The sequence below is a fragment of the Heterodontus francisci genome, chromosome 27 (assembly GCF_036365525.1).
Source record: "Heterodontus francisci isolate sHetFra1 chromosome 27, sHetFra1.hap1, whole genome shotgun sequence".
Classification (NCBI taxonomy): Eukaryota; Metazoa; Chordata; class Chondrichthyes; order Heterodontiformes; family Heterodontidae; genus Heterodontus; species Heterodontus francisci.
This window is the reverse complement of record NC_090397.1, coordinates 63,225,013-63,252,145: the sequence shown is the minus strand read 5'-3', so window position 1 is coordinate 63,252,145 and position 27,133 is coordinate 63,225,013. Positions and strand designations below refer to the sequence as shown.

At 44.0% G+C, this 27,133-nt stretch overlaps 1 protein-coding gene across 8 annotated transcripts in view; it reads left to right on the top strand.

Moving 5' to 3' along the window:
* The window catches only part of celf2 (cugbp, Elav-like family member 2), a 567,676-nt gene that overhangs the window by 225,501 nt on the left and 315,042 nt on the right, over positions 1-27,133 (top strand). The gene's annotated exons all lie outside the window — the stretch shown is intronic.

Sequence of the window (27,133 nt, the reverse complement as noted above, 5' to 3'; positions counted from 1 at the left end):
TGGCTGAGGTGACTCGGTCACTGTCACATCTCCCTCCTCTCTGCTGAGATTAAATAAACCTCGCTTCCGCCCACTGCTCCATCTGCCAGTCTGGCTGAGCTCACCCAACTGAGGCAAGTCATCGTGAGTGACAGGCGGCCCTGGGACTCGGGCTCACAGCCTGCTGGCTGGGGGTACAGTGTTCTTTTATCTTTCTCTTAAAACATTCAGTGCTAAATAATCTTATCATATTCACAAAGCCCTCCCAGAAAGCAAGGATTGAATTGTTAAGATAGGTCGTATCTTTTTCATCACAGTTCGTAAACCCCTCCTTCTAACGATGAAATTTCTGTCCAATAAAATTGAATATAAGGAACCATCATTGTGCTTTCCAAATTAAAAGCAAAATTGTTTTGCCTTTTACTTTTAGCATAAATGTACTATGAAGCTGTAAAATAATAAAATAATTCATTGATTGATTGAATATTTCCTCCCTCCCCCACTGTTGCATCACCAACTTGGGGTAGATTTTAAACTTATCCTCTGGGTATAAACTCTGGGTATATACAGATCAGCTGCACCATATAGAATCTTTTTTGTCCGAAAATATACTTTATTCATAAAAATCTGTTTAAAAAAAATTGCAAACCAGCTCCAATTTGACATTCCAGAAAGTGCAAAAGAAATCAGTTTCCTTCAATACAGAAAGTGAGTTGCCTCACAACCCTTGCCATTCCATTTTATATGCAATGGACATTTCATTACAAATCAAAACCATATTTTGGTGCATACAGCCTGAGGGGTTTTACATGGATCCAGCCCCTCAGTTCACTTTGGCAGGAGGGCCTTACACAGTGGTCTTTCCCCATTGAGCCTTTGCGGCGGCTGCCCAAAGCATTACTGCGTCCCTCAGCACGTCGTCCTGGACCTTGGAATGTGCCAGTCTGCAACACTCGGTCGAGGACAGCTCTTTGCTCTGGAAGACCAGCGGGCTTCAGGCAGACCAAAGAGCGTCTTTCACCGAGTAGATGGTCCTCCAGCAGCAGTTGATGTTTATCTCGGTGTGCATCCCTGGGAACAGACCATAGGGCATTACAGAGCTGCTCGGGATGAACCTCAACAAAAACCTCTTTCCAAACCATATAGGATCAGCCCCATCCTCATTACCATTTTTTAAATACATTCGCAGTGTGTGGGCACCACTGGCAAACAAGGCTGACATTCTTGTCCATCCTTATGATCCAACTGAGATCACTTTAGAAGGCATTTAAGAGTCAACCACATTGGTGTAGGTCAGAGGTCATATTTAAGGCCAAACTGGCAAGAATGGCAGGTTTCATTCCTCAGAGTGAACTAGTTGGGTTTTTACTTTTTTTTTGCAGATACCAATATTTTTGTCTGCAGATTTTTTTTTTTAAACTGAATTTAAGTTGTCAAACTGCCTTGGTGGGATTTGAAATCAAGATCACCAGCGAGTCAAATCACATCCTTACCCCGCCATTTACACACTTGCACTTTCTAGCAGAGGTCACTAGTGTGCAGCAGCATGGAGCTGGAACACTGTGATTTCATTCCTCTTCTCCAGCCATCAGGGACACTAAATCGCTACTCCCTCTTCCCCTCCCTTCTCCTCTGCCCCCTGCCTCCGCACTGACTGCTCTCCCTCCCCCTCCCTCCCCACTCCCTCTTCCCCTCCCTTCTCCTCTGCCCCCTGCCTCCGCACTGACTGCTCTCCCTCCCCCTCCCTCCCCACTCCCTCTTCCCCTCCCTTCTCCTCTGCTCCTGTCCCCCACCCGTTTTCCCAGCTGATAGCATCTAACTCAGCACAAACCAAATAAAACTAATTTTTAAAAACTGAAATGAATTACAGTCTCCAACACATACGCCGTCCACACTTAACTCCGGCACTCACTATATCGGGCAAATGTTGCTAAACGTTTCCCAGCACCATAAGAATCAATTACAGAGGTGTCACTTAAAACGTATTAAATGTGCCGGCCATTTCTGGCAGTGACTGTACTTCAGAGTGTCAACATCTATCCATTTCGAAAGGAGCTGACCAGCTCTAAAGTACATTTTCAAGCCCATATATTTTCAAAAGCTCTTAGTCACAAGGTATGAGTGAAGTAGAAGAGAAGCATTGTTATTAGACATGAAGAAATCATTCAGTTTTAAGACACATGATTTTCTTCAGACTCTCTGCTGGAAAATTAGTTCTGTGCTGAAATATCTATGGTTTGATCACTGTGCGTTGTGTTGTGGTTAATGTCCTTATATGACCCGTGTTGCCTCAGTCCCTAATATAACTAAGAAAAGCTGCATTGTGCTGCCGTAATATTAATATGCTGTATCTTCAGAAAAATATGCAACATTAGGATGGTGAGAGAATAGGGCAAGTGTCTAAGCACTTCATTAGGCCATAATATTGTTAGACTCGCAGTCATTATCAGAGTCTTGCATGTGACAATGCACTGCAGTACTACAGAGGATAAGGTACAGGGAAGCCTGGTGTGTGATCATTAATATTTATATCCAGAACTTTAGAAGAGAGCATGGTGCATGTTGCTGAGGTAGTTATTCGCGAGCAAGCCAGCGCTAATTACTTTAATCAGGAAGGTTAATTAGCAGCTGAAGCAGCCTGGGATAGGAAGTTCATTGCTTTCAGGAGTAGGTGCCTCTGGGCCGTGGGAGATGACAGACACCAGCTTTACTCCATGCCCTCTTGAGTGATGGATGGCAGAAAGGTTTCAGCAGGCCATGGGGTTGAAAATAATTGAAGGCCCCTTCCAGTACAACCCAAAGGAAGAATTCCTCATCCTGACACCATCTGACATGCCACAGCTTCTAATTTAACAGGCATTCTTTGAGTTTTCCCAATGTAAAATTTTCAGATTTGTTACTAATTGTTATCCCCAGACCCTGCAAGCTTAAAAAAAGGCTGGAAGTCTATCACCTCAAAGAAGTGTTTCACATTTGTAGCGCCCCATTGCTAAGTTTTAATTCATATGCAAATGAATTGTGCCATCTGTCCTAGCCCAGCAAACCATTACAAATCCAAGAACGATTGCAGGAGTGCAAAGCATGATACCCCAGAGATAGGGATCCCATCTCTAGTGAAGACATTTACTCCCCAAAATGCCTCAAATGAGGGAATATTGGGTCAGTTGAAACGTCGTTCCTTGGATATCTCTTGCTAATATGATTCAGTGACTACACGCAGGAGAAATGCAGCTACTGAACAAGAGGTAGCATTGGAGAAGGAGAATCACAATGTGAACAGAACCCGTTCTCTGAGAATTAAATACAATATACTTCCAGGAGATGAAGACTTTTACCATTCTGAATAGAACTGGTACAGTTTTTGTATTTTTTTTATTCTACTCGTAATAAGCTGCTGGCTCAGACCAGATGACATGACTGATAGACACTTGAATCAAAAATTGCAACAATAGAACATAATACCCCGGTGAAGCAAAATAATGCCATTGCAGTATATTTTTTTCGGGTAATTTCATTTTAGCGAGTGTCATAAGCGCTAAATCCCAAACTATAGCAGCAAGCTTTTGAATGAAAAATGTTATGAGACACCATTCTAGACATAGCATGTTCTGTTGTTCACAAGTTTTTTTAGGTTGTTAACTGTTTGTCTATAGAAAGAATAAAACTTGCATTAATATAACACACAAGCTGTATAAATGTGTGGCCTCTTGAGCATCCCTGATTTTAATCCTTCTACCATTGGCAGCCGTGCCTTCAGCTGTCAAGGCAATGAGCTTTGGAATTCCTTCCCTAAATCTTTCCACCTCTCTTTCCTCCTTTAAGATGCTCCTTGAAATCTACTTCTTTGACAAAGCTTTTGGTCATCTGCCCTAAGGGTACGAAGGGTATTAACGGATACGGGGATAGTGCGGGAAGGTGGAGTTATAGTAGAAGATCAGCCATGATCTTATTGAATGATGGAGCAGACTCGAGGGGCTGAATGGCCTACACCTGCTCCTATTTCTTATGTTCTAATGTCTCCTTATGTGATTTGGTGTCAAACTCTGCTTTATAAAGCCCCTGTGAAATGCCTAGTGAAATTTTATTCCACTAAACGTGTGATATAAATACAACTTCTTGTTTTGTGCCTTCCAAAGCAGCACTCCCCATGACTGAAGACTCTGCGATGGGGAGTCGGCCCTCTGGTGTCTGTATTTCCCTAAAAGATGACACGAAACACAAAATTGACATTTACAGATTGTAGAAATCCCGAGCTTTTCTGTATGATTACAAGCCTAGCGGTTCCAGTGGGCCCTATTTGTGGACAAACTACACATTCGTATCGCAATCCCGCTTTCTGCTGTTTCAGTGGCAGCATTAACACATTTAAAATCAAGAGGTTCAGTCCTGTAGCCTGTGCTTTAGTTGGTTTCAGCTGGGTCAGTGTATTTACAACTTGTTTGAATATTCCCAGCCAGCAGCCAAAAATCAGGCCGGGATCCTGCTCCCAATCACTGTTCAGTGACCCAAAAGTGGGAGTCTGCAGACACTGGGGGAGAACAGGAAGCACAGCTTGGCTGTGATTCCCTTCCAATCAAATAGCCATTTGACCCTTCTATTTAGGTTCACCTAGACGTACAGCCACTTGAGCAAGGTATGAGAGGGGGTAGCCAGCACTGGTAAAACCTCATGAAACCTTTGGGAAAGGACAGGAGAAAATTCAAATGGGGTAAAGGAATCGACTGTGCAACAAAGGTTAGGGACACGCCTGCCATGTTGTGTCTTGTGCAATGGCTTGGCTTAGGAAGCACGATGGGGGGATTTTCCACAGGGTGTGGGGAGAGGTTGCCGGATTGTCCACCATAACTTTAGCAGAAGATTGGCGGAAATCTCAGGGTACATCTGTAAAAGATTGGCAGCCGATCAGGAATAAGTTGCTGAGAAATTCCTGGCCTGTCTTTTCCAGACATCAGAGCTGAGAACTGATTGCTGAAAGTATTTAAAGAGGAGGTAGATAGATTTTTGAAATATCGGGGATTTGGGGGCTATGAGGAGCTGGCACAAAAGAGGAGTTGAGGTGTGGGGCAGATCAGCCATGATCTTATTGAATGGCGGGGCAGGCTTGAAGGGCCGAGTGGCCTACTCCTACTCCTATTTCTTATGTTCTTATGAGAAAAGGCCCATCAGGGGAACTAAGCACAACATTAGAGGCCTGAGGGCCCCTGGCTGCCGGTACCTGTGATTTTCAACCAATAAGGCAGGGAAGGGGTGGTTGGGGGGGAGTGGAGTGGGGGACAGGGGCGGGTATGTGTGCAGCAGGCTGCGCTGGGGTGGCTGTTGCTGAGGGCAGCCAGTCCCATTTATTTAGGAAACTGAGGAGAAGCACATTTCACCTGCGGAGATGAAGGGGTGGGCCGGCCCAGCTGAATTCATTGTTTGTCAGAGGATGAAATCTGCAACTCCGACTTTCTGTGCCGGGAAAATAAAAATCCCCTTTCCTCTTAGCACATGGCATGATATTCCACGTTTGAAAAAAGAAAGCCAAGGAGTGACCTAATCGAGGTATTTAAATTTATGAAAGCTTTTGATAGAGTGGATACAGAGAAAATGTTTCCACTTGTGGAGCAGAGCATAACTAGACACCTTCAATATAAGATAGTTACCAAGAAATCCAATAGGGAATTCAGAAGAAACTTCTTTACCCAAAGAGCGGTGAGATTGTGGAACTTACTACCACAGGGAGTGGGGTTGAAGCAAATAGTATAGATGCATTTAAGGGGAGGCTAGACCAGCATATGAAGAAGAATGGAGGGTTACACTGATAAATTTAGATGAGGAAAGATGGGAGGATGTTTGAGTGGAGCATAAATGCTGGCATGGACTAGTTGGGCCACATGGCCTGTCTGTGTGCAGTATGTCCGATGTATATCTGTGCTTGAGTCAAGATTGGGGAGAGAGGAGTGCTGATGAAAGGCAGGCAGCCACAGATGGACTCACTGGCCTCTTGTGCCACCTGAATGAGACTTTTCTCGTCAGGAGACACACTGGGAGAAATTTTAACCGAACTCGCCCATTGGGAAACTGACGGAAATAGGCAGAATGTCCTTCCCAATTTTACTCTGCTTTGACGTCACTATCGGGCAGGTTGTTACACCAGTGTTCCACCTGACCCCATGGGTTTCCTGTCCAGACAGTTAAGTTAAAATCCGCCCCCCCCCCCCAACCACTATGTTGGGGCTCGTGAGTTTACTTTTCGACCTGCAGAAGTTGAAATATGTCCCCTCAGGTTTTGCCAGTGCTTGCGTTGGCTTAAAGTGGGGCTGGGTGGGCTGGGGAGGGGGGGGGGGGGAGGTGGGGGGAGGTGCGAGTGCAGGGGAAATATTTTGCATTGAAAATATTCCTCCCACCCAGGGTAATATTCCAAGAGCCAATGTAATACTCTTTGGAAAGTCTGAAATTTCCAGACTGAAAGTTTCCCGTCATAACTCTGATGAGAAAGTGGCAGAGCTGTCAGGGAATAGGCAGAGTGACTGAAAACAGGCGCTTCCCTCAGCATTTCACCCGTCAGCTGCTGGAGTTATGAACAGGAGACTGGTAGAACCCCGTCCGGATTCCAGGGACCTCGTGTGTGAATGTGTGGATTTTTTCCCTGTTCTCTATGCATCTACTACACTGGCATTACTTCTAGAGTGTTGCACTGAGTTTCCTCCCTTCTTATCCTTCTCTTGAGAGCAGTCACTCCCATTGAAGTACATGTCCGTGCTTATCTTGTGTGTGTCCAGTTCTCGAACATCACCAGGCTATTTATCCATGGGGTGCAGCAACAGCTGAGCTCATTTCTTTGCTTAACCAATATCCATACACCTATATTATGTTCTAGCAGGAGTCACTGGAAGACAATCTTGTCACATTCCATAACTGAGGTAAAACATTGTTTATTTTTTGGATCATTCCTGTCCCCTTACGGCTGCTTTTGACATTATCAGTCTGTCCAAAGCATGATATCTACTAAAATAATTCCTGGTGAGCTTGCTTCTGCAGTGCGTAAGTCCAGGATGTGAATAATCATCAGGGAGGCATGTCTCTGACTGCTTGCCCATATTTAGACCTTTGTCGCATGATCATGTGACCCTGGAATGAAGCCAATCATAGTAACTCCAGCTGAGACCAGCCAACTCAGTATAGATCAAAGATGGGACATGCAGGCTGTTTGGCAGAGCAGCCCATTACACGATGTGTCATGCTTCAGAGTAATTACAGGGCTATTACTGAAAAACATCTTTGGAGGAGGAAATGCCCTCAACAATACTAAGTCACATTTCATGATCCCCCAGTGTTGTGTCTGTTGGACGATTCAGTCTACTTTTGCACTTGGGATGTAAATGTCAAATGGTTCATTTGGACCAGAATATTACAAGAGAATGGATTCTGGTCACAACCGGTCTATCTGAAATAAAAACAGAAAATACTGGGAAACACTCAACAGGCCAGGCAGCATCTGTGGAGAGAGAAACTAAGTTAGCGTTTCTGGTCAATCAACTTTTGTCAGCTTTATATAGATGTCTGGACTTATCTACTATAAATATCAGCAAGCAAACACAGGTGCTTTTCTAAATACTCTTTTTTTGTAAAGGTTGGTATTTGTGTGGGGGATGGGGTGGTGGGGGTTGGTTGACATCCTTCCATCTACGAAAGATGATGGACATGCAGCAAACAATCCAATTAGGTGGGGTGTCTTCTCTTGGTGCACCTTTGCTGATGGCTGTGAAGGCCAATCCTTAAGAGGCAGTTTCTGCCACAAGTGCCGCACGTGAAGCTGCCGAGTGACGCTGTGAGTTGGTGTTTTTGATGTTGACGTCTGTTTCCAAGCTGCTGTAGCAACAGGTCATCCTGGTAGTGCACACCACTCTATAGGATGTGTCGCTATTTCCCTCTTTCGCCAGCCAGGCAACTTTTTTCATAAAGGTTGATATTTGTGTGGAGGATGGGTTGGTGAGGGGTACAACTAGTAAATTAAGATCAGTGTTTTACATTGGTTTGAGTGTCAGCATTTATAGTCAATCCCTTAACACAATATCTGTCATGTATCAGTTGGTAACCAATTGGAAGTGGATTGGAGAAGTCAGTCGTTCTGCAAATTGGGGTTTGTAAACCAGTAGAAGGTGCAAAATGCAAAGCTGTTTAGAAACTTTTAATGAAGTGATTCCTTATACAGATGCCCTGCACATGCTGCAGGTTTTTAATTAGGTATTTGAATTGAATGTCCTTCATTTTTCTCACAACATCACTCAGCTCCAAATGCGTAAATGTTAATAAAAAGGTTATAACTCTGGGGAGAAAAGAATAAAGTAATTCCTTTTCCATTGAACCTTGGATTACAAATAAGCTTAACACAAAAACCCAGTCACTTGGAGGCCTTGTTAGTTTCTAGATCTCGAACTGAGTTTATTAAAAGGAAGAGGGAGTCTCTCTCATACTTTTTCAATGTTAGAGAACCAGCACATAATTAGACTTCATTACCACATATAATTTTGGCTTCTTCACTGCACTTAGATTGCTATTGGATATGAGTGTGTTCTGCTTGGATTTTATTTGAATTGTTATTTTGTGGTGTCTAAATTTTCCTACATAACAACTGCCAGTGCAGTTCAAAAGTGATGTATTGGTTGTGAAGCATTTTATGGTGCCCTGAGGATGTGATAACTTACTGTGTGAACACTGAATGCTTCCTTCCCCTTCATTTGTGTTTCAATTCAGAAGTTTCTAATTTCAAAAAGGTATAACCGATGAACAACTGAGACTTATTGCTTTACAGTAATGCCTGCATTTTATTGCCCCTCTTAAATCGTGACTAAAAATTTTGCTGATATGTCAACTGCACTACATGTGAAAGATGAGACAAAGTTAGGCAGCATTGCAGACAGTCTAGATGATAGCATAAAATTGCAAAGAGATAGTGACAGACTAGGTGAGTGGGCAAAATTGTGGCAGATGGATTTCAATGCGGGGAGGTGTGAGGTTATCCATTTTGGGCCAAAAAAACATAGAGCAGGGTACTTTCTAAATGGGAAGAGGTTAAGTACAGTGGATGTCCAAAGAGACTTGGGGGTTCAGGTGCATAGATCTTTAAAATGCCACGAGCAAGTGCAGAAAATAATCAAAAAGGCTAATGGAATGGTAGCCTTTATATCTAGAGGATTGGAGTATAAAGACACAGAGGTTATGCTGCAGCTGTACAAAACCCTGGTTACAGCCCATTTGGAGTACTGTGAGCAGTTCTGGGCACTTCACCGTAGGAAGGATATATTGGCCTTGGAGGGAGTGCAACGTAGGTTTACAAGAATGATACCTGGACTATAGGGGTTAAGTTACGAGGAGAGATTACACAAATTATACCTGTTTTCGCCAGAATTTAGAAGGTTAAGGGGTGATCTGATCGAAGTCTTCAAGATATTAAAAGGAAAAGACAGGCAAGATAAAGATAAGCTATTTCCACTGGTCGGAGATTCTAAAACTAGGGGGCATAGTCTAAAAATTAGGACCAGACCGTTCAGGAGAGATGTTAGGAAGCACTTCTTCACGCAAAGGGTGGTAGAGGTTTGGAACTCTCTCCCACAAACAGCAGTTGAAGTTAGAACAGTTGTTAATTTTAAATCTGAGATAGATTTTTGTTAAGCAAAGATATTAAGGGATATGGGCCAAAGGCAGGTATATGGAGTTAGGCCGTGGATCAGCCATGATCTCACTGAATGGCAGGACAGGCTCGAGGGGCTGAATGGCCTACTCCTGTTCCTATCTTCCTATGTTCCTATGTTCCTAGTTGTGCTATGTCATTTACACGTGCCAGTCCTAAAATTTTTCAGATTGTGGTATTGTCACTCATTGGGATTGGATTTTTCAGGCTATATAACAAATGTATAACTGTATTATGGGAGCACTGACGCTGTCTTTTACATTTCCTCAAAAATAAATGCCATGGATGTCAAACCATAGGGAGAGAGCAAGTATTAATGGGATTAGCATCCTTGAAAGTTGATAAATCACCCAGGGCCAGATGAAATGTATCCTAGGCTGTTAAAAGAAGCCAGAGAGGAAACAGCAGAGGATCTGACCATCATTTTCTAGTCCTCCATGGATACAGGGTGTGGTGCCTGAGGACTGGAGAACTGCAAATGTTGTACCTCTGTTTAAAAAGGGAGTGAAGGATAAACCGAATAATTACAGGCCAGTCAGTCTAACCTCAGTAGTGGGTAAATTATTAGAATCTATTCTGAGAGACAGGATGAACTGATACTTAGAAAGGCACAGGTTAATCAAGGATAGTCAGCATGGATTTGTTAAGGAAAGATCTTGTTTGACCAACGTGATCGAATTTTTGAAGAAGTAACAAGGAAGATAGATGAGGGTAGTGCAGTTGATGTGGGCTAAATGGATTTTAGCAAGGCTTTTGACAAGGTCCCACATGGCAGACGGGTTAAAAAAATAAAATCCCATGGGATCCAGGGAAATGCAGCAAGGTGGATGCAAAATTGGCTCAGTGGCAGAAAACAAAGGGTAATTGTTGATGGCTGTTTTAGCGACTGGAGGGCTGTTTCCAGTGGCGTTCCGCAGGGTTCAGTACTGGGTCCCCTGCTTTTTGTAGTATATATTAATGATTTGGATGTAAATTAGGGAACATGATCAAGAAGTTTGCAGACGACGCAAAGATTGACCGTGTGTAGATAGCGAGGAGGATAGCTGTAGGTTGCAGGAAGATATTGATGGTCTGGTCAGATGGGCAGAAAAGTGGCAAATGGAATTCAACTTGGAGATGCATTTGGGGAGGTCAAACAAGGCAAAGGAATACACAATCAATGGGAAAATACTGAGAAGGAAGCGAGGGACCTTGGAGTGAATGTCCACAGATCCCTGAAAGTAGCAGGACAGATTGATAAGGTGGTTAAGAAGGCATATGGAATCCTTTCCTTTATTAGCCAAGATATAGAATATAAGAGCAGGGAGGTTATGCTGGAACTGTAAAACTCATTGGTTAGGCCACAACTTGAGTACTGGTGCAGTTCTGGTCACCTCATTACAGAAAGGATGTAATTGCACTAGAGAGGGTACAGAGGAGATTTACAAGGATGTTGCCAGGACTAGAAAAATGCAGCTATGAGGAAAGATTGGATAGGCTGGGGTTGTTCTCCTTGAAACAGAGAAATCTGAGGGGAGATCAGATTGAAATGTACAAAATGTTGAGGACCTGGATAGAGTGGAGGTGAAGGGTCTATTCACCTTAGCAGAGAGGTCAGTGATGAGGGAGCATAGATTTAAAGTGATTGGTAGAAAGATTAGAGGTGAGATGAGGAAAAACAAAAGATTAGAGGTGAGATGAGGAAAAACATTTTCACCCAGAGGGTGGTGGGGTTCTGGAACTCACTGCCTGAAAGGGTAGTTGAGGCAAAGACCCTCAACTCATTCAAAAGGAGGCTGGATATGCACCTCAAGTGCTGTAATCTGCAGAGCTACGGACCAAATACTGACAGGTGGGATTAGAATGGGTGGATCGTTTTTTGGCTGGCACAGACACGATGGATCAAGTGGCCTCTTTCTGTGCCTTAAACTTTCTATGATTTTATGATTCTATGTGAAGATTATAGATGGAATTGAGTTTAATTATGGTCTCTGATTTTTAGAAGGTTTTTGGAATGGGATTGCACTGTATTACAGAATTGGGTACATTTCTGATAAGGGAATGAATTGAGGGATTCAGTGGGAAGGCAGATGATGGGATTGATTGGTGAAGAAGTGACAGGCTTTTTGAGTCCAATGGCTTTTTTAAGATCCGCACGTGAAACCAACAGCAGCAGTTTGTGGTAATTTTCAGCCGTGCAGTCTAATTGTGCCTGAGTGGTGAGTGATACACATTTGCCTTGGGAAGCAGGCAGGATGGTTAATAATGAGGCCCTGAGTTCATTGTGATGAAGGTTGTCATTCTTTTGATGGCATCTGCAGGCTCCAACCACTGAGGAAATCTAATGACCTTGCAGACTGCTACAGGTGCCCAGAGAGTAGGCTCCTCGAACCTACCAGTAACATTCTTCAATCTTACAGCTGGAGTGTCAACCACTACTGTCACTCAGGTCCTGTAACTGGAACAGAGACGAGCAAATGTTTGGACTGAAATGTACTACCAGAGTGTGGCGTATATTGGTCATGTTATTTTCCATTAGTGCATCGATTATTGAATCCTAATGTTCCTGTTGACATCACTGCAAGCTCACTGAGGTTGTCACTATCTCTGTACGCTGTAGGTTTTCACATTGGCTTATCTGGACACTAGGGAGTGTGCAATGGGACCCTCATAGTCTGTGGGATCTTCAGATTTCTGTATTTGTTGGATTACTAAACACTAGGAATGTCACTGCATGCTAATAAAACAAGCACATCCTGCAATGATAGCACACTGTTTCCTTGGGTAGCTGGCATTGCTTTTCAGCAGTCAGGGCAGGGGTCCCCAGGAGTGTGGTGGTATTTGCAGTGAGTCGGAACACTGAAGCTTGGAAACCCCATGCTCTGTAGTCAAACTGGACCTTCATGTGAAAACTTGACCTGCTGGGAAAGGTCATTCTAACTCAGGGAACAAACACATAAAGATATATGTCACTGCCCCTCGTGTCGCACAGCACACAGGAACCCTATTCCTAAGGCCTTCAGCCTCTTCCTACCTTTAGAAGCCTTTAGTTACTTATCCTAATTCTTACCCTACAGTTGCTTGCTGTTATTTTGTTGGTCACTGAGGACAAGAAAAGGTCATCCGGCCCACGTGTGCTCTACTCTTTTATGGACCATTGTGAAGTCCCTTGGGCCTATGCTGAACGGACTATATAAATGCAAGTTGTTAGATCTCTGTGCTGCTCCAATTCTGGCTTCTTGCACATCCCTGATTTTAATCACTGCACTGCTTACGGCTGTGCCTTCAGCTGCCTAGGCTCTAAGCTCTGGAATTGTCTACCTAATCTTCTCCAACTCTCTTCCTTCAAGATGTTCCTTAAAAGTTGTGACCAAGCTTCTGCCTTAATACTTCCTTGCATGGCTTGGTGTCCAATTCTGTTTGCTAAGGTTCTGGTGAAGCACCTTGGGGCATTTTACTATGTTAAAGGTGCTATATAAATGAAAGTTCTTGTTGTTTTTCATTGTGCCTAGAGTTGCAATGCAGCCACTCTGCCTGCAGATGCAGTCTAAACGTATATTATTGAATAATAAAAACAATCAAAACAATAAAGAAAAAGAAATCAAAAGAAATCAGGACAACAGAATGCATTCTTCCCTTTAAAAAAATCCTCAACACTTGAAGTAAAGAAATCTTTATTAAAAAAATTACCACAGGTCATCATCCATTCTTTTATTTGAGAGAAAAAGCCTTGTGAAAATCTTCATTATTTCCCAATTGAACATAAATAAAGAACACTTTTTATTTACAACAGCATCACATATGGCAATCAAGCCAGAGTTTTTTTTAAGATGCCCCTCTCTTTTTTAAAGTTTTTGTTCCTCATTTGCTGCTCCACATATTGATCTCAGTCAACAGGTTGAGTAAGTGTCTGCTCCAGACATGTCGAGAGGTTCACAAACAAAGAGGGTGGTTTGGCTGAGGTTCTGAAGGACAGCTGACGCAAGTCAGCACCTTTAGGAGAGGAGGACTGGAGAATTGGGCAAAGCGATCAGCTGGTAAAGACATTTTATGAATGGCGAAAGTGACGGCAATGCAGATGGAAGGCAGAGCGTTTTGTTACTTGTTTTTTCAGTCTAACGTTACAATGGCCACCCTGCTAGGATATACTTAGTAGTTGAAAGCTCCACCGACCTGTTTTACGAGCCTTAGCTGAATTTAAGAGCTGTGTCCCATCTGATATACAATAAATCTTTGTGTTGTCCGACCTTGTCCTGAAGCTCCTTGTACAGACAAATCCAGTGGCACAATATGCAGATCTGATGCAGTACCTTTCTGCTGGAGAGAACCCCCCCCCCCCCGCCCCCCCCCCCCACCCCCGCGATGTCGAAGTGGCTAAATGCAAGTACATGATGTGGTACTCATCCATTATTACCAAATGACCTTGGGGTTGGCCTTCTCTTTTGTTAAGTATTAGCTGTCTCAGCTGGGGCAGCATTAGGAATGTCGCAATTCTCCACAAAATCCCTGTACCTGGTCAAGGAATGTTGCTGCTACCAATAAATGGCACCCGGGCCTTGCAGCAAGTTAGAAAAGAAAGAACTTGCATTCACCTAGTGCCTTTCACAACTTGAGGATGTCCCAAAGCAGTTTACAGCCAATGAAATACTTTTGAAGTGTAGTCACTGTTGTAATGTAGGAAACGTTGCAGGTAATACAGTTGGTACGGAGGGGAGGAACAGTGTTGATGCGCAGTGTGCGAGGGATGAGTTGTGAGACATGGCTGTTGTGAGTTGTGAGAGAGATAGCTGGAAGCACCTTATTGAGATGGGTATTTCATGTCTTTAATGGAGACAGTAATTACTGAGCATTGCATAGTCACCAATTCCCAGCACACGAGTTTCATCCAGCTGTGTGTAACCGGGAGGTATTCTCGACGGTATCCACTAAGGCCAGTGGGCGGGAAGACATGATTTTCCCTTTGAACCAGTTCTTCCCGTGTCCTGTCCCAATACACTGGACATTTAAGAAATAGGTCTGTGATGGGAAAGTAATATTTGAAAGATAGCAGCATGAAGGGCAGGGGAGCGAGGAAGAGAGCAGTGCAACTTTCCTAATAGCTGCTGAAGCAAGGAAGGAAAAGAAAATTAGCTTGAGCTCCCACTTCTGATCACTTAGTAACTCTGCTGCAAAGTGTACATTTTAGCATCAGGTGAGAACAAAATGAGACACAGCTTTTATGGCCCCCAACCCATCACAGTCAAAAATATTGCCCGTGATCAGGAGCTGAAAATCTGCAATCCCACATAACCATGGCAGAGCAGGATGTCCCCTGCTCTGGACAATTACACGCCTAATCCTGTCGGCATTCCCAGGGGTCAGGCAGTTAAAATGAAGTGGGTGGGTGCTCATGTTGGTATTGGCATAGCTGCATGCTGGTGTATGGGGAAATGGGTGGGGTAGGACATTACTGACTTCAAAGCCTTTTGAGCCCCATGTGCCAGCTGGTCTGATCGAAGAACTCCTGTGCGGAGAAGACTTGGGCCCATTCTTTGAGGGACAGTCCTCTTAGGGCCAACAGATTGTCTAATGACCAGCTGCCATTAGGACTCCAGTCTTTCCACCTGGCACTCTAACATACATCTTCATGCAAATGTTCAATACTCTGGGAGCATTAGAGCCAGAACTATTGGGAATTCCAGCAGGTAGTGTCATCCTACCAGGCCTTTCTCTCTTTTCTTGATATCAGATTTAAAGAAGGCCAAGTCCCACCCCCACCTCCATTCCAGCTCGCAGCACCCCTCCCCACCTCCCGAAAAACCTAGCGTTGCCCAGTAGGGTGGAGACCTGAATACCCGAGTTCTGTCCCATAATCCGCTCTCCCATACCCCCAGTTATGCCACAAACCTGCCTTAAATTTAGCAACTTTTCTGGGCCCCACTGTGTGGGCTTGCACATGAAGAGTGGCCATTTGAAACTCAGAAGCTATACTTTCAAATGCAACCATAAGGGGAGACGACAGCCAGTGAAATTACACTAAGAGTTAACTCAAAATGTCTGCCATCCAGTGATTTCAACCACCAGAGCAGAAATGAGTTGCATTTCAACAGGCGGCAGAAGCTGTCAGTGCTGTGACCCACTTCTACTTGAGCTGTAGCATCATTAACTGCCTCAGGTCATGAGGAATTGCCAAGCCCTAGAAGAAGAGGGAAACAAAGACTGTAATTTGTCTCCTGGCAATTCCCTTTCCTAACAGGGAGAGAGGAGTTTATTTGTGAGACTAAGCAATGTCTACTACAGTCATTCATCCTTTAAATCAGCGTCATGCAGGAGGACCCAGAGCTTTGTTCCTCTAGTTACTGTGTTGCTTGTGGAGCCTGTGGTTATACTCAGCTTGAAGGTGCATTCTCCTGTTTAGTTATAGACTTATTGCACTGTAATGCTTATTTCCCTTGCTTAGCATCCTGAATAGAGGGCATGAGTCTGCTTGACTTTTCCGAGTGCCAAACTAGTCATGACGATGGCTGCTTTGCTGCTTGGGCCAGAGGGAGTTGTAGTTACCTATAGAGCACAGGAGACTTGGAGAGGTGGGAATAAATAAATATTCTGAAGTCTTTGTTTGATATTCTTTGGGAATCAGGGGACATCAATAAAAAAAACTTGCATTTATATAGCACCTTTCATGACCTCAGGATATTCCAAAGCCCTTTATAACCAAGGAAGTACTGTTGAAGTGTAGTCACTGTTGTAATGTAGGAAACATGGCAGCCAATTTGTGCACAGCAAGTTCCACAAACAGCAGTGTGATAATGACCAGATAATCTTTTTTCATGGTGTCAGTTGAAGGATTAAATATTGGCCAGGGAGAGCTCTCCTACTTCTACTTCTTTGGCCTCCTTGTCTCGAGAGACAATGGGTAAGTGCCTGGAGGTAGTCAGTGGTTTGTGGAGCAGCACTTGGAGTGGCTACAAAGGCCAATTCTAGAGTGACAGACTCTTCCACAGGTGCTGCAGATAGAATTGGTTGTTGGGGCTGTTACACAGTTGGCTCTCTCCTTACACTTCTGTCTTTTTCCTGCCAACTGCTAAGTCTCTTCAACTCGCCACTCTTTAGCCCCGCCTTTATGGCTGTCCGCCAGCTCTGGCGATCACTGGCAACTGACTCCCACGACTTGTGGTCAATGTCACAGGACTTCTTGTCACATTTGCAGACGTCTTTAAAGTGGAGACATGGACGGCCGGTGGGTCTGATACCAGTGGCGAGCTCGCTGTACAATGCGTCCTTGGGGACCCTGCTATCTTCCATGTGGCTCACATGGCCAAGCCATCTCAAGTGCCACTGGCTCAGTAGGGTGTATAAGCTGGGGATGTTGGCTGCCTCGAGGACTTCTGTGTTGGAGATACGGTCCTGCCACCTGATGCCAAGGATTCTTTGGAGGCAGTGAAGATGGAATGAATTGAGACGTCGCTCTTGGCTGACATACGTTGTCCAGGCCTCGCTGCCGTAGAGAAAGGTACTGAGGACACAGGCTTGAAACACTCGGACTTTTGTGTTCCGTGTCAGTGCGCCATTTTCCCACACCCTCTTGGCCAGTCTTGACATAGCAGCAGACGCCTTTCTCATGTGCTTGTTGATTTCTGCATCGAGAGAGGTTATTGCTGATAGTTGAGCTTAGATAGGTGAACTCTTGAACCACTTCCAGAGCGTGGTCGCCGATATTGATGGATGGAGCATTTCTGACGTCCTGTCCCATGATGTTCGTTTTCTTGAGGCTGATGGTTAGGCCAAATTCATTGCAGGCAGCCGCAATCCTGTCGATGAGTCTCTGCAGACACTTTTCTGTGTGGGATGTTAATGCAGCATCGTCAGCAAAGAGGAGATCCCTGATGAGGACTTTCCATACTTTGGTCTTCACTCTAAGACGGGCAAGGTTGAACAACCTGCCATCTGATCTCGTGTGGAGGAAAATTCCTTCTTCTGAAGACTTGAACGCATGTGAGAGCAGCAGTGAGAAGAAGATCCCAAACAGTGTAGGTGCGAGAACACAGCCCTGTTTCACACCACTCAGGATAGGAAAGGGGTCTGATGAGGCACCGCTATGCTGAATTGTGCCTTTCATATTGTCATGGAATGAGGTGATGATACTTAGTAGCTTTGGTGGACATCCGATCTTTGCTGGTAGTCTGAAGAGACCACGTCTGCTAACAAGGTCAAAGGCTTTGGTGAGATCTATGAAAGCAACATAGAGGGGCATCTGTTGTTTGCAGCATTTCTCCTGTAGCTGGCGAAGGGAGAACAACATGTCAATAGTGGATCTCTCTGCTTGGAAGCCGCACTGTGCCTCAGGGTAAACATGCTCAGCCATCTTCTGGAGTCTGTTTAAAATGACTCGAGCGAAGACTTTTCCCACTGTGCTGAGCAGGGAGATTCCATGGTAATTGTTGCAGTCACCGCGGTCATCCTTGTTCTTATAGAGGGTGATGATATTGGCATTGCGTGTGTCCTGTGGTACTGCTCCCTCATCCCAGCACAGGCAAAGCAGTTCATGGAGTGCTGAGAATATAGCAGGCTTGGCACACTTGATTATTTCGGGGTAATGCCGTCCTTTCCAGAGAATCTATGGCATCACTGAGTTCCGAGTTTGCTGGCTGTTCGTCCAGCTCAACCATGCCTGGCAGAGACTGGGCTGCATTGAGGGTGGGATCAGTGACAACATTTTCCCTGGAGTACAGTTCTAGGTATTACTCCACCCAGCAGTCCATTTGATTGCATTGGTCAATGATTGTGTCCCCTGATTTAGACTTGAGGGGGGGGGGCGATCTTTTTGACGGTTGGCCCAAAAGCTCTGTTAATGTCATCATACATTCCTCTGATATTTCTGGTGTCGGAGGCCAGCTGAATACGACTGCATAGGTGTTGCCACTAGTCATTTACACAGCGCCTGGCTGTTCTTTGTGCAGCGCTTCTGGCTACTTTAAGTGCTATGGATATTAACTCGCTGGGGGCTTTCTTGTAGTTCAACAGTGCAGTGCGCTTAGCGGCTAGGACAGGTTTCAGCTCTTCAAAGTGAGATTGAAACCAGTCTGCATTCTGCTTCTCATGTTTGCCAAAGGTGGTCATTGCTGAGTCATAGATGGCATCTCTGATGTGGGCCCACTTGGTCTCTGCATCCCCTGCAGGAGTGTTTTGAAGGGCTTTTTCAAGTGAATTTAGAAACTTATGTAACAGCTCTTGTTCAAAATAGTGCAGTGGGACCTTTTATGTATATTTATGAAAAACTTTCCCTAAGAAGATTCAAAGTGTTGGGTTTCAAAGATTCAAAGTTTTATGTCCGTGATAGTACATGGCCTGTGGAAGGAGTGGGTTTGATGGACTGAAGGGCCATTCCTCACTCTGTGCATATTTGTCTTCTTAGCATATCATCTTTTTCTTCAGCCTTTTATAGCTCATGTTTAAATATCTGGTAATTAACAGTGCATTGTCCTTTAGATTTCTCTTTGTTTGACTATGATTGTTGGCTGTTTAGCAAGGGAGTCTTTAGGCAGCAGAGGGGAAGTCTCAGCTTATATTGCAATGTTCATTTTCTTACTAATTGACCACAGAGGATGTTTCTCCTCTGTTAGCACATTGTGTTCGCTTATTTAGGACACACTCTAAACATTCTATGCAAATAATGTAATCCTTTGTCCAAACATTGACAGCAGTTTAATATGTAAATAGTGTCACTGGTTTTGGTGGGGGCGAGGGGGGAGCGGTGCCGGGGGGGAGGGGGGGGGGGTAGTATGTAAGGACACCAAAATTCCATAATGAAGCTTTCCTTTCTGTAGTGACATTTTGCTAGTGTTAATGATTTTGTTCTAGGTGTTCAACAGAGGAACATAGGAGCAGAATCACAGAATTGTTACAGCGCAGAAGGAGACCATTAGACCCATCGTGTCCGTACTGGCTCTCTGATAGAGCAATTCTCTCAGTTCCATTCCCCTGCCTTCTCCCCTTAGCCCTGCACATCCTTCCTATTCATATAACTCTCGAATTCCCTTTTGAATGCTTCAGTTGAACCTGCCTTGACCACTTTCTCAGGCAGCACATTCCAGACCTGAACCACTCGTTGCGTGAAAAAGTTTTTCCTCATGTCACTTTTGCTTCTCTTACCAAAATACTTAAAATCTGTGCCTTCTCGTTCTCGATCCTTTCACGAGTGGGAATAGTTTCTCTCTATCTACTATGTCCAGACCCCTCATGATTTTGAATACTTCTATCAAATCATCTCTCAGCCTTCTCTTCTCCAAGGAAAACAGTCCTAACTTCTCCAATCTATCTTCATAACTGAAATTCCCTCATCCCTGGAACCAATCTCGTGAATCTATTCTGTACTCTCTCCAATTCCCTCACATCTTTCCTCAAGTGCGGCGCCCAGAATTGGACTCAGTATTCCAGCTGAAGCCAAACTAGTGTCTTATTCAAGTTCAACATAACTTCCTTGCTCTTGTACTCTATGCCTCTATTAATAAAGCCTAGGATACTGTATGTTTTATTATTTGCTCTCTCAACCTGTCCTGCCACCTTTACTGACTTATGCACATATACACCTAGGTCCCTCTGCCCCTGCACCCCCTTTAGAATTGTATCCTTTATTCTATATTGTCTCTGTGTTCTTCCTACCAAAATGAATCACTTCACATTTCTCTGCATTGAACCTCATCTGCCACCTGTCCCCCCCATTCCACCAACTTGTCCATGTCCTTTTGAAGTGCTACACTATCCTTCTCACAGTTCACAATGCTTCCAAGATTCGTATCATCTGCAAACTTTGAAATTGTGCCCTGTACACCAAGGTCTAGGTCATTAATATATATCAGCAAGAGTTCCAACACTGAAACAATAAAGGAGCAGGAGTAGGCCATTCAGCCCATTGAGCCTGCTCCGCCATTCAATTAGATCATGGCTGATCATCTACCTCAATGCCACTTTCTCACACTATCCCCATATCCCTTGATGTCATTCGTATCCAGCTTGAACATGCTCAATGTTTGAGTCGCCACAGCCCTTTGGGATGGAGAATTCCACAGATTCACCACCCTCTGAGTGAAGAAATTCCTTCTCATCTCAGTCTTATTCTGAGATTATGTCCGCTGGTTCTAGCCTCACCAACCAGGGGAAACATCCTACCTACATCCACCCTGTAAGAATTTTGTAAGTTTCAATGAGATCACCTCTCATTCTTCGAAATTCTAGAGGCCCAGTTTCCTCAAAAGAATCCCGCCATCCCAGGGATTAGTCTGGTAAACCTCATTTGCATTCCCTCTATGGCAAGTATATCCTTCCTTAGACGAGGAGACCAAAACTATACACAATACTCCAGGTGCGGTCTCACCAAAGCTCTATACAATTGCAGCAAGACTTCTTTACTCCTGTACTCAAAACCCCTTGCGATGAAGGCCAACATACCTAATTGCTTGCTGCACCTCTATGCTAGCTTTTAGTGACTCATGAGCAAGAACACCCAGGTCCCTTTGGACATCAACACTTCCCAACCTCTCACCATTTAACAAATACTCTGTCTTTCTGTTTTTTCTACCAAAGTGGATAACTTCACACTTATTCACATTATATTCCATCTGCCATGTTCTTGCCCATTCACTTAGCCCATCTAAGACCCCTTGAAGCCTCCTTGCATCCTCGTCACAACTTACATTCCCACCTTGTTTTGTGTCATCAGCAAATTTCGTCCCCATATCCAGATCATTTATATAGAATGATTTATACAGTGAACAGCTGTAGCCCAGCACTGATCCTTGCAGTCCCTCAGTAGCAACAGCCTGCCATCCTGAGAATGACCCTACTTTCTACTATTCCTACTTTCTATTTTTTGTCTGTTAACCAATTCTCAATCCATACCAGTATATTACCCCCAATCCCATGTGCTCTAATTGTGTTTACTAACCTCCTGTGTGGGACCTGATCAAAAGCCTTCTGAAAATCCAAATAGACCACATCCACTGGTTCTCCTTTATCTATGCTACAAGTAACATCCTCAAAGAACTTTGTCAGATATGATTTCCCTTTCATAAATCTATATTGACTTTTCACAATCATATCATTATTTTCTAAGTGTCTAGTTATCACATCCATTATAATAGATTCTAACATTTTCCCTTCGACTGACTTCAAACTAACAGGTTTGTAGTTCCCCATATTCTCTGTCCCTCCTTTCTTAAATAATGGGGTTACATTTACTACTTTTCAATCTCCATGAGATTGCAGTCGCTTTATTCCCATTCAGATATTCTTTTCAGGGCACCAAGAGGCGTTGATCCTGAAGTTGGACTGAAATGTACATGTAATTGGGGTGCTGCTGCTGCATGAAGCTCTATTTGGAGTATGTGCTGTAAAGGATTAATCACTCACACAAGCACTTACACACTCACAGAAAGATCAGAATTTTGTCAGATTGATGTGAAGACCATTTTTTTCTTGAAGTGCAATCACTGTTGTAAATTCACACACAACAAAGTCCCACAAACAGCATGAAGTAAACAGCCAGCTCATCTCTTCTTTAGTGATGTTGGTTGAAGGATAAATATCAGCCAGGAAGAATTCCCCTGCTCTTCTTCAAAGGGTGCAATGGGATGCTTTACCTCCCCCCAAGAGGACAGATAGGGCCTTTGTCGCATCTGAGAGAGAGCACCTCTGACAGTGCAGCACTTCCTCAGCCTGGATTTAGCACTCAAATGTCGAGAATGGGGTTTGAACTCATAATCTTCTGACTTAAAGGTAAGAGTGTTATTCACTGAGCCAAAACTGACACCTTGCCATAACTGAACAGAGTGAAAACCTTAGACCAATTTAGGAAATGGAACCTTTGCAATTGATGTGGCTCAGTTCAACACTGGACAATGGATTCATTATTGGGAGACTCAGCTTGAGTGCTGATAAAGTCATCCTGAACCCTGAAAACACATTACATCCAGCTGATGTCAGCTAATGCAGCACAGGCCAGGGATTGAACCGAAGGATTTATGCTTTTGGTACAACTTAGCTCTGCTGTGGAGAAAGGCACCGAGTAATTGGGGGAACTGTTGAGTTATTCTGGAATGACTGGCTTCTTTATGGTGGTTATAAGTTGCAACGTTTCACTCTGAATTTGTCAAGGAGTTGAGTGACTTGTAAGCACTCCCTATCTGCCACATTGAGATGCTGCTGAAATGTGAGGGGCTGTTTCACGAGGCTTTACTCATGGCGCAGAGCCTCTGTATATGAGAATCAGAGAATCAGTTCGCTAGTCCTCACTTCCATCTAGCATGACTCCATGCCAACAGCGGAGAACTTTGCAAAATTATCTGTACAGAGTAAGCACACAATGATTAAAAATGGCATTTTCATTTGAAGATCAGTGAAGTGCAGAATTCACAGTGTAATTTTAATATCACTGCTATTCTGGTAACATCCTGACTACTTTATAGCTCTATTTAATACAGATGGAAGGGTGATTTTGACAAGACAGCCTTCACATACTGCCAATATTATGGTGCTTAATGTCTAAATGTAAATATGTTTCATTCAGTATTTAAAATTTTACTTACGGAAGCCTTGCTTTAATTGAACTCAGGATTATTTTTACACCAGGGTGTGGAGTGCGAGAGTTTCTTAAGCTGTTTTTATGTTGGCACAGCTTTAATTTGGAGGGTGGGAGATGGGTGTCCCTTATGCTGTAAGTCCAAATCTTTTATTCTGCAAGCAGACTCAACAGCAGGTTTTCTTGGGTCTATTCATTGTCTGCAAAGCATTTTGGGATGTCCAGAGGTTGGGTAAGGCACTATATAAATGCAATTTGTTTCTTTCTATTCAAAGTTATTTTGGGTTTTGATAGGGTAAATGAGGAGAAACTGGTTCCAGTGGCAAAAGCATCAGAAACAAGACGACACAGATATTAAGTAATTGGCAAAAGAATGAAAGGCAAGATGAGGAGACCTTTTATACACAGCGGGTTGTTGTGATCTGGAATGTGCTGCCTGAAAGAGTGGTGGAAGCAGATTCAATAGTAACTTTCAAAAGGGAATTGGATAGATGGGAAAGGGAAAGGGAAAATTTGCAGGTTTATGGGGAAAGAGCCAGGAGATGGCATTTTTTGGATAGCTCTTTCAAAGAGATGGCACAGGCACGATGGGCCAAACGGCCTCCTTCTGTGTTGTATCGTTCTATGATTCTTTTGCTTTATGATTCTGCCACTGTGATAAGTGAGTCAGACACAGTAAACATCAGAAGTTGGCCAGAATCCGAAACATAAAAGTAGCCTCAAATCTATTTCCAGACTCCCTCAAAGGCTAATTCAGTGAAGTGCACAGAATGTTGATTGATACCACTGCGTCAGCCAGTGAGTTGGAGGCAGGGTGGGATTTACGTCAGAACTCATCGCAAACAGCCTATCTTACAGCAAACAAATTCCATTTATTCAACAAACAGCAAAGCAAACAAAGTCTTATTTACTCAGCAAAGAGAGTCAATGCACTACAGCAGTCTACAGAGTCTATTTAAAAAGATTCTCTTTGAAATAGAGGAAACAGAACTCATGGCCTAAACTGCAGCAACTTCTCCTGAGAATAGTGAAATGCAGTGAGTAAAGGGTAGTTAATTAATAAAAATTGATTATTTCTCCAGCAAAATGCAGTGAGTGGAGGATAGTGAAACACAACACAAATTGTCGACTTAAAGTCAATCCCAGTCACTTACCGCTGTGCGGACTCCAGGCGTGGCAGATGGGAGGAGTTATCGGGATTAGTGCTGTCATTCATTGCAGCATCTAATGAACCATCCAGTGCGGTACTGAACTGTGCAAACCAGGGCAGCCCAGCTTCGCTCTGTCGTCCATGCTGCATTTGGTGATTTCAAGCGGGGCAATGATAGGGATTGCGAAAATGGCCTCAGTGTCTCTAGGCTATGAAAGGGAATAACTCAGCACAGTTCCTGTTTCAGATTGCTCTTCAGTGACTCCTGCTTCTGTGAGCATTGCATCATGATGGGAGTGGAATATAGCACTTGTGATTATGCACCCAAATATATTAGGAGAAAGTGTGATCAATGACCAGTCAAATGAGCTCCTTAAAGACTAACAGTGTCAGAGGATCTTCACGAAGAAAATTAAAGAGGCACGAGAATTTTTTTATTTTTTATTTCACAGGAGCATTTGTGACTTGTCTTTGATGGAAAGAGTTAGGGCATTGGTTGTACTGTGGCTATCATTTAGTTTTGTGTTTGTCCCTTTAATTTCTTGGGTGCCAATCAGTGGTAATTCAGAGGGACAGGTGTTACAACCTCAGTGAGACCATTAACGTTAAAAATTTGAGATACGAACCCCCAGACCAATTTAAAGAATTAAACAACAAGATTTCATGTTTTAAGACTTTTATTCCAGCAACTAAACTAAAAGAAATCCTCATTAATTAAATAGCACTTTATAAGTAGCTGAAACCCCAAATTACAAAGAGAGGTCTCTTCTTTACTTATTAAAATACTTGAAAAACCTCAAACCACACTTATACGTTGCACAGACCTCCTTGATGGTGAAGTATTTGTTGTTAAAAGCCCCAAGCTCCTCCCAGTTGCAATGGGTTGGATTGCCAAGACCCTTCTCAAAGTCAATGTCCTCCTCGCTCATTTCTCCAAACACTTTCCACCTGGACGTGCGTGAATAAGGCGATTCCTGGTGATCCTGCTGGTCTTCTACTTCTCCACAAGCTTCAACTTTTAAAATAGATTCAAGTATTCACAAACTTTTGCTGTATCAGCATTGTCTGAGAGAAGGTGTTCCCTCTCTCTCCCTTGAGGCTACCACTGCTAGTCTTCTGTACAATCTCTCCACCTTCAGAAAATCTGTTAAATTTATTTGAAACCAAACATCAAAGCTCATTGTTCTTTTCCAATATGTAAAGTCCAGAAGTCTGGTTTCACTGAGCCACCTAGGCCTTCCATTGTTTCCAGGTGTTAACAGCTGCCTGGTACATTTGCATCCTCAAAATCACTGACTCCTTGTTTACAATCCAAAAATCTGGGAGGATGAAACACATTGTTTTTCAGGTGTTACCTCTGCAGTCTCTGTTTTTCAAAAAAGTATTTAATCTGTGTTCTCTGTTGTTGTGGCAACAAAGAATTCTGTGTTGTTCCTAAGTAGGATGGATGTGAGGTTACCTGACTTCGCGGCCTCCATCTTAAAATTTTAAAAATCACAGTTTTTAAAATATAACCATATTACAAAGTTCAGCATTTATAACACAAGCTTGATGGGCAAAGAGATGTGCTTAATGGCTTTTTCTTGTCTTTGGCATTCTCCACATTCCGTACCAGAGGATTCCAAAGTCTAGCTGCTACTTTTGAAGTTTATAGGTCACTTTTTGCACTAGACAATAGTCAAGCAATTACATTAAGCTAAAGAAGGGTACAGAATCTCAGTAAATGTAATAGTGAGTCAATGGGATTTTCGGGTTAATGGTTTCAGCACCAATCAATAAAGTGTGTTAGGAGGCAATACACTGTAAGATCATAGCCAGAGGATCACCTACAATGGTTTCTTTTCCTGCCCCTGCATCATTACCTCTGATATCCCCCAAGGATCTATCCTTGGCCTCCACCTGTTTCTCATCTACATGCTACCCTTTGGTGACATCATCCGAAAATACAGGCTGGAATTTTACGTTGGGCTGGAGGCCTCGCCCACCTGCCAAAAAGTCAGTGGTGAGCCCACCTCCGCTGGGCTCGGAAGCCATGCTTTTACGTGGCCCAGGCCTTTAATTGGCGTCAGGCGAGACTTCCACCCCTCCGAGGCAGGAAGTACTGCCTCCAAGAGCTGCCGGCTAATAAACGGACCGGCAGCTCTCAGTCCCAGCAGCACTGCCAGAAGAGCAAATGTGACGCTGGCCCCGGAATGAAGTTAAGTGTGTGGGGTCTCGCCGGGGACAATCAGCTGTGCCCCAGTGAGGCAAGGGGGTTTGGTTGGGGGTGGAGGGGGAAATATTGTGTGGTGGGGGGACCCTCCATGGGGCACAGGGTGCCCGATCAGGAGGGCTCCCCCACCCTCCCAGCCTGCAAGGAGGCTGCCAGGTTTTACTGAGTGGCCTCCTGAGCTCTTGAGCTGCCTGCCTGCTGCTGGTAATATACCAGTGACAGTGGGAAGAGGCTCTTAGGTTACAGTTCATTGGCCACTCAAGGCCCTTAATTGGCCTGGGGCAGGCAGGCCATTTCTCACCACCTCCGCCACCCGTAAAATTGCAGCGGGGGCAGGAAGGCGAAGGGAACAGCCTCCCAGCACCCACTCAATTTTATGCACCCCCTCCTCCAGCCTACTCCCATGGGGGGGTGTAAAATTCCAGTCACAGTGTCAGTTTCCACATGTATGCTGACGCCACCCAGCTCTACCTCACCACCACCTCTCTTGACTTCTCCATGGTCTCTAAATTATCAGGCTGCTTATCTGACATCGGTGCTGGATGAGCAGAAATTTTCTCCAATGAAATATTGGGAAGACCAAAG